The sequence below is a fragment of the Elephantulus edwardii genome, unplaced genomic scaffold (assembly GCF_000299155.1).
Source record: "Elephantulus edwardii isolate Elephantulus edwardi_28Jun2011 unplaced genomic scaffold, EleEdw1.0 scaffold00136, whole genome shotgun sequence".
Lineage (NCBI taxonomy): Eukaryota > Metazoa > Chordata > Mammalia > Macroscelidea > Macroscelididae > Elephantulus > Elephantulus edwardii.
This window is the reverse complement of record NW_006399886.1, coordinates 3,715,920-3,724,468: the sequence shown is the minus strand read 5'-3', so window position 1 is coordinate 3,724,468 and position 8,549 is coordinate 3,715,920. Positions and strand designations below refer to the sequence as shown.

General features: G+C 36.0%; 1 pseudogene; it reads left to right on the top strand.

Moving 5' to 3' along the window:
• The first annotated feature begins 7,086 nt into the window (after nucleotides 1–7,086).
• LOC102869775 lies at nucleotides 7,087–7,726 on the top strand (annotated as a pseudogene).
• Nucleotides 7,727–8,549: the final 823 nt, after the last annotated feature.

The window sequence follows — 8,549 nt, the reverse complement described above, 5'->3', positions numbered from 1 at the left end:
GCTTGGTGGGTGGAGGGAGGGGTGAAGGAATTAGTAAAAATACAGTGGAATCTGAAAAGACATGGTTTTAATGGGCATAGATAAGTGGGAATTAATTTTACAAAACATTATGTATGACAATCACATGAAACACATTGTGAATGAAGAATATGTGAAACACAATGTATAAAAATGTTGTATGCAAATAAATATAAAACACAAGTAAATTTTTTAAAGATTAAAAAAAAAACCAGTTTTGAAACAGTGAATTCTGGTGATCAAAGACCAGATATATTTGGTATGGTATCAAAGATGTCATCCATGAAGAGAGCAAAGGGTCACTACAAAGACAGAGGGGGAAGGAAAAAAAACCAAAATGGATGTCTGAAGAGACCCTGAAAATTATCTGAGTGAGTGGGAACGTCTAGATAAAGGAATAATAATAAATAAAGAGATGTTGCTGTAAAGTGCTGAACAGAAGGACAGCTTGAGAAGACAAAGCAAACTATTATAATGGAACATGAAGGGATCTAGAATGAGAAACTCAAAAGGGACAAACTTGCTCAACATTTCTCAAGTAGAAAGAACTGAAAAACAAACTCAGGCTTAGAATTGCAATTCTTAGAGATGCTATGGGCAAAATCTTTAATAATCCAGGAAACATCAAAAAGATAAATGGAGTAAAGATTCAAACTGTCAAAGACTTCATTTTACATAATCAGTACACTTGGTTCCAGTAGGGATCAGAGATACATAATAGTTTTGCTAGTAAGTTAAAAAAAAATAATGTTTCGTGTTTACTCACCACATATCTCGGCATTCAATTATGTAGAAGCATTAAGTAAAGTCATTATAATTGTTTTCCTTCATTTTTATGTGTATATTATTTTTATTTTAAAATCTCCCTAATTCCAGTTATCTCTTTCTCATACATATGCATGCACAGGCACATATACACTCAAATCATTTAATATTTTGTGTTATTTTGACCTTGATATGGGTGGTCTTTTATTCCTTTTAATGTAAGCTTGCTATGGGAAACAATATTATTAATGCATTCTCGTGGCAAAACTTCTTCCTTAAATTTTTACGGATTTTAATTGTTATTAATTTGATCAGAGACAAGAGGATCACAAGTTAAGAAACAAAAGTTCTGAATACTAATATTCAAGGGGTGACCTAAAGGTAATTAAAAGAGTCAAAGTGATTACCTTCCAACTCTCGAAGAAGAACAGAATAGGAGATGAGGAGAAAGACAGACACTGAAGAAAAAAAAAGATAGCTGATTATAGGGAAAGTGGGTACTTAGAGACAGAATTTAAGTTATTTACAGCTTGCATAGTTTGAAGAGATAGCCCTTAGGAAAATAAGCAAAAATTTAAAAAAAAAGGAAAATTCAATGGGAAAATGAACACTTACTGGGGGAAAAATTATGAAATTCTGCCCATGGCAGTAATTCTCATTCATCAAATTGTCATTGAATTATTTACTGATATTAGAAGGTTTAGAGGCAGTTGTGTAAATGATGTAGTAATTTCCCATGATATGATGATAAAAGGATCAGTTTGTCAGTTGCAAGGGTCTTATGGTAGGACTCTTACCTGGGCTGTATACCTCAGATAATACACAATGACTATCAAAGAGTGGATCAAAGACTTAACTTTTAAAAATAAGCTGTAAAGGTCTTGGAACAAACCCCATAAAGTCTTATAATTTATAGTACTATCAATTATTAAAGTACTTGGAAGAAAATCTAGGGACAAATCTATGAAATTGAATTTAAAAAAGGAAATAGATTATGAAACAGAACCAAAAATGCACAAGCATCACAAGACAAATTAGGTAGCCAGAACATCATAAAAATGAACTGTTTATGCTCGTAAAGAGATTTTATTAAAGAATGAAATGATAAGTTACAGATGGGAAAGAGAAGTAGTGTAGCATCAGGATTAGAGGAATACAATATGTGGAGGACACACTATGTTTACTGAAGTCAAAGAGGACTTGACAGCTTTACTGCTGAGAATAAAAGACTACAGAATTCAATATGGAGTATAACCTTCATTGTATGTTATTTTGCTATTGTTATTTGCCATTGGTTGAGTATTACAGTGATCCTATGAACAACAGATCTCAATCCTGTTTTATGCTATGCCATCCTCACAATCTCCCAGATATTTGAGCCCATTGCTACAATTACTGTGTAAATTTGCCTGGTTGCAGGTCTTCCTCTCCTTTACCATCCCTCCAACCATGATATCTTTCTCCAAAGAATAGCCTTTTCTAGAAACGTGCCCAAAGTATGTGAGACAAAGGCCCCCATCTTTGCCTCCACAGACCACTCTGAATGTCCCCTCTTCAAGACATATCTACTTGGTTTTTTTGGCAGTCCATGGGATATTCAGCGTTCTTCTCCAACATCATAGTACAAAGGCTTCAATTATTCTTCTGTCATCCTTATTCATTTTCTGTCTCCCAGATGCATAGCAAGTGACCAGAAAGACCATGGCCTGAATCAGGTGTCTCTTTCTCCTCAAGGTGACATCACTGATCATCGATAATTTGGAGAGGTTTCTGGTTGTATACTTTACCAGTGTAACAATATGCTTCCTGATCTGCTGACTGCTGATTCCAGGTGTGCTAATTGTGGATTCAAGCCAGATGAAGTCATTGACAGTTTCAGCCTTTTCTCCAACCATCAGGATGTTACCTATTGATTGATACAGTGGCAAAGTAACAAAATTTCTCACAATTGGACCAATAAACAACATCATGATAAATGGCAAAACTAGTGATATTGCCTAGAATTTCTATATTTTCTTGTATAAACAATCAATTCCCATGGCGGCAAAAGTAAAGGCACCAAATGACAAAAAGAGGACATCAAATGATTGCGCAAAACAGCTGTAATGTAGCTCTTTAATGTATTCAAAAGCAAAAATGTCACTTTTTGTACCATGATGTACTTGCCCAAGGTATGACATTTCCAATAGCCTCATTGGCAAGCAAAGACTGATAATGAGTAAGGAAGATCAAAGAGGAAATGATATATTTTAGTGTTGGTAAAGAACACTGAATAGGTCATAGATTTCAAGTAAAATAAATACATTTGTCTAGGAAGAAGTATAATCAGAACGTTCCTAAAGACTGAATAGGGTAAATCTTCATTTCACATATTTTAAAAAGATTAGCGAGAAGAAACAGTGTATGAATAACGTTATGTTAAGTAGAGGACAAAAAAGAGGAAGACAAAAAGTTGAGATGGAAAAAACAGTGGCTGCAACACTGTAATATAGGAACACTGTGACAATTAAAGAATTGTTTTGTCTATTTTGGTTTGATTTTTGTGCCTAATTAGCCTATATGTTGGAATTGAATTAATAGTCTATTGATAAGGAATAGTACTGCCAGTGCAAAGGTAATCAGTTAAAATGCACCACTTGCTTCACAGGAGAAAAATGCTGTTTTTATGTTCGTTCCCATGTTATTTACAATCTCTGAAAAACTTCTGGAGAGCAAGTTGAGTTGATCTCAACTTGAGGTTATATAACAACACAACAAAAACAACACCAATTCCACTTTTTTAAAAAACACACAATAGAAACAAAAACATTTCTGACAATATTATCAGAACTAGCCAGCCAGATTTAAAATAATTGAGGTTTGAAAACACTATCATTAGCAGAGAAATATCGTATTATTTAGTGCTGAAAGATGGAAAAGCAATAAAAATAGGACTTGGAAAAAGCAGTTTAGAAATATTTACAAATTGAAGGAGAAGGTACTTGTGGAGGATTGGGAGAAAGAATTCCAGATACCAAGTGTAAGAAATAACTAGTACAACTTCTCTGGAGGGAAAGCTAGCTGCTGGGTTTACATTAAAGGATGCAAAGTATTCCATATTAAAATATTTTCTGTGCCAACCTCCCAATATAATATTCTCTTGTCGGAAACATTTCATATAATCCATTTTCACATAAACTCAGGTTGGTCAGAATTTCAGGAATGAAGTTACTGGGGTAATTTTTATTGTTTGAAAAAAAAGTGCATTCAGGAGGTTTAATAACTGAAGTGGACAAAGTAAGAATTCAGATATGAGAGAACTAGAGAAGTTGAGGTTAATTGCCTTCACTTTGTTTGAGTTAAATTAGGCTGCCTGCATTCCTCCCTATGGGGATGCTATTTATTTTTGGTCAAACACAATACGAACACAGAAAACGATATGAAATGTGAATAGCCAACAATCTGACAAAGCACTTTCAATAGGTAAATCATTCTGTTAAAAAACAGTGACAACAATAATAAAATACTTTGTTGTTCTGTTAGATACTGTGACTTGTCCGAATTATAGGGACACTAAACAACAGACTGTATGTAACCTTGCCCTTTCTTTCACCATCCTCACAACCTCTGCCGTGCTTGGTGCTTTGTTGCAGTTATCATCTGAGTCAATTTCATTAAGGGTTTCCCTCTCTTTCACTTAACCTTTACTTTTCCCAACAGAACATTCCCTTCCCTGCTCAAGGATTAATCCCTCCTGACTGCATGCTGAAAATAAATGAGATCATTTCATCATCCTTGCCTTGAAGGAACACCTTAGTTGCTTATTTCCAAGATAACAATTGTTTGTTCTTTTAGCAGTCTATGAAATATTTGTAGTCTTTGCCAATGTCACAGTCCAAAGGTATTGATTCTTCTCTGATCTTCTTCCTTCATTGTCCAATTATGACATGTGTATGTATGTAATTGAAAACAAAATACTTTCACATAAATTTATCATACAGTGTATTCACATCTAATTATAGTTTTAGATTCGAAAGTAAAGAGGTTGTTGCTGTTATGTACCATATAGTCGCCTTTTGACACATTGCAACCCTGTGTACAACAGCCCTAAACCGTGCTTTATCCTGTGCCAATCTCAGTGTCTCTGACACACCTACCCCCATTACCCCAGTCACTGAATCAATCTACCTCATAGAGGGCCTTCCCCTCCTGCGCTGTCCCTCCACCCTCCCAAGCATGATGTCCTTCTCCAAGGATTGATCTCTCCTTGCAACATGCTCAAAGTATGTCAGACGAAGCTTCATAATCCTTGCTTCCAATGAGCATCCTGGTTTAACCCTATCTAGGTCGAACCTGTTCATTTTCTTAGCAGTCCATGGTATATTCAATACCCTTCTCCAACACCACAGCTCAAAGACATTAATTCTCCTTCTATCTTCCCTAGTCATTGTTCAACTCTCTGATGCATGACAAGTGATTGCAAAGAGCATAGCCTGTGTCAGAAATACCTTAGTCTCCAGAATGACAACATTGTTCTTCAGTACTTTGGAGATGTCCCTAACAGCAGACTGTCACATCGCAATGTGTTTTTCATTTCCTGGCTGCTGGTGTCAAGAGTGTTGACTGTGGAGCCAAGCAAACTAAAGCTGTGAACAATCTCAATCTCTTCACCATCCATTCTGATGCTGTCAATCGACCCAATGGTGAGAATCTTTGGTTTTTGGTTTGTTTTTTTTTTTTTTTTATATATTGTACCTCTAACCATATTGAAGGCTAAAGCAGCAAGCGCTTCAGGACCTCTTCAGTTTCAGCTAGCAGAATTGTGTCATCTGCATAACACAGATTGTTGATAAATCTTCCTCCAGTCCTGATGTCACATTTCTCCTCTTAGATGCCAGCCTCCCGGATAATCTGTTCTGCATACAGTTTGAAAAGGAATGAAGATAGGACATATCCTTGACACCCTTCCCAATTTTGACCCATTCAGTGTTTCCTTGCTCTGTTCTGACGACTGCCTCTTGGTCCAAGTATAGGTTTCTCATTAGCATTATCAAGTGTTCTAGGATTCTCATTCTTTTCAGAGTCAGCCACAGTTTGTTATGATCCACACAGTCAAACACCTTTGCATAATCAGTGAAACACAGATAGACATTCCTCGGTACTCCCTGGATGGAAAGTAAAGATATGAGACAAAAATATACATTAAAACTTACTTTAAAAATATGCTTTCATGCCCTTAAGCCACCATGAAGGGGACCCTAAAAGATTTACCTGTTCTTTTCATTTAGTTTGTAGCCTGTCTTATCCTCAAAATCTAGATAAATGAATGATAAGAAAATTATATTTCTTCTCTTTCACTTTCTTGCATGAAAATTCAGTCACACAAGCTAAGAAATGAACTGTGTTTTATGTTCTTCGATTACATACAAAATAGTTTAAGGGGATTATACCTCTGGCATGATGTTTGGTGATACTGTAAAACTTACAAAAGCCAGTAACTATAAAAAGAGGAAATTTGTTAGAAAAAGAAAACTCAAATATTGTCCTTTAAAAAGATAGCTAAAAAATTGTAAGACATAGCTCTACCAAAAGTATAAAATTTGGAAGACCAAGTCAGTCTCTTGAAGTTCTAACTCTCACAAACTTTCACCCTATTTTAAAATACTCTAAGTGCTTGATATTTTTTCTTTTTCTTATGCTGTTTCTAAAATTTAAAAGAGAACAATTTTATTAGATATTCACCAAATGAAGCTTAATCTAATATCTCATTATTTTGAATAACCATGAAAGTTTTTTGAGGAGTCATAGCACATTAACATACAGGACATTTAATATTTGAGTTCCTCAGTGCAGTCATTACACATTGTATGGGAGAGTTGTTAATGTAGAAATAGCAGCCTGATGAGGCATACTATGTGTTTTAAATGTTCTGTCTGGACTTGCTTTCTAAGAAGGCTCAATATATCCAAAGGAAGATTCATCAGTCCAGATGCAGTGTGCACATTCCCACTCATCATACTTTGTGAGACCCCAAAAATGTTTTTTTCTGCTTTTAAAAACCACACAGACAGAGGCTGGGAGAGGCTGCTGCTCTTGGTCTTTAGGCAGGGCTGATCGTTCAGGAGGCTGGACTTTTTGAGGAAAATGTGGCATCGGGATTGGAGGAAAACTCATCAACAACCTGCAATGTACAGATGACATAGCCTTGCTTGCTAAAACTGGGGAGGACTTGGATTGGTTGCTGCAGAATGCCAGGGACTGCAGCCTTCAATATGGATTGAAGGATATCTACATTTCCATTTGTGTGCTTATCAACGGTTTTGATTCATCATTGATAATCTATCAGCAGAAGAAATCCAGCAGCAGGCTCATCAGGTTACTGGTGAGTCTCTGGAAAGTACAAGGAGAATGCTAAGTTTAGCTATTGAGTCTCAGGATACAGGAATCAAGACCATCACTATGCTTGATGAACAAGGGGAACAGTTAAACCGAATAGAAGAGGGTATGGACCAAATAAATAAAGACATGAGAGAGGCAGAGAAGACATTAACAGAACTCAACAAATGCTGTGGCCTTTGTGTCTGCCCATGTAATAGGATAAAGAATTTTCAATCTGGTAAAGCCTATAAGACAACATGGGGAGAAGGTGGAGACAACTCACCTAAAAATGTAGTATCTAAAGAGCCAGGACGGGTGACAAATGACCAGCCTCAGCAAGCAGCCATCTGAGTGAGTGGCGGATACATTCAACATATAACTAATGATGCTAGAGAAGATGAAATGGAAGAGGACTTGACTCAAGTGGGCTGTATCCTGGGAAATCGAAAAAAATATGGCCCTGGACATGGGCAATGAGACTGATACTCGAAATCGACAAATAGAGCAGATCACAAAGAAGGTTGACACCGACAAAGATCGTATCGATGTTGCCAACATCAGAGCAGAGAAACTCATTAACAGCTAAAGCTACTGTTGTACTTTATCGTTTACTTGCTTCCCTCACTCTTTCTTCAGGATCATTACCTTTTCAGAGTTTGGAATTTTGGCCAAACTCTCTTTTAAGAATTTTGGAATAAAGGCCACAGTAAAAGCTCCCTTAATTTTCCTCAGTTTTTCTTTTGAGAGTAAACTATGCTCCTTAAGACAAAATGTGTTTTTCCCTCAGTTCATACCCTTTGACTGGTTTTCATACATCACATGAGGTGCCATTTTTCATCTTCCTTGCTTAATTTAACAGGTTCTTTTGTTTTCAAGATTTGAAAGCATTGCCAAAGACAACCATGAAGAAAGAAACTCTGGAGTTTTTTTTACTGGGGAAAGAGGGCAAAGAGAAGAATTTGCTACCTTGCTTAAATCCTGAAAGGCCCTGGAGCAAGAAGTTCACAGCCACAGTAAATGTCTTGTTGAGTTTAGTCTACAACTGATGTTGCAGTTGTTACCAGTTTTATCTAAAGCTTCATTTTGGAGCTTTTATAAATAATATTTTTGTTACACATCACAACTCTACAACCTCTGCTCCTAAAAGAGGAATAGAATGTGTTTTCTTAAAGTGAGTTCTCTTAGTAATGTATATAGATGCTGTGATCACATTTCATATGATATCATTCAGGAACACGTGTATAAACAAATGACTTTTTATTTTCACATTATTTGTAATATGACGGTCAGTCCCATCACAGATCTATAATTTGTTACTAGTCTTTGAAGGAAGAAAGACATGTAAAATATATGTAATGAGAATTTCTTTGAAGCAGGGCTTAAACAATTTTTCAGTGTTTGACAAAGTT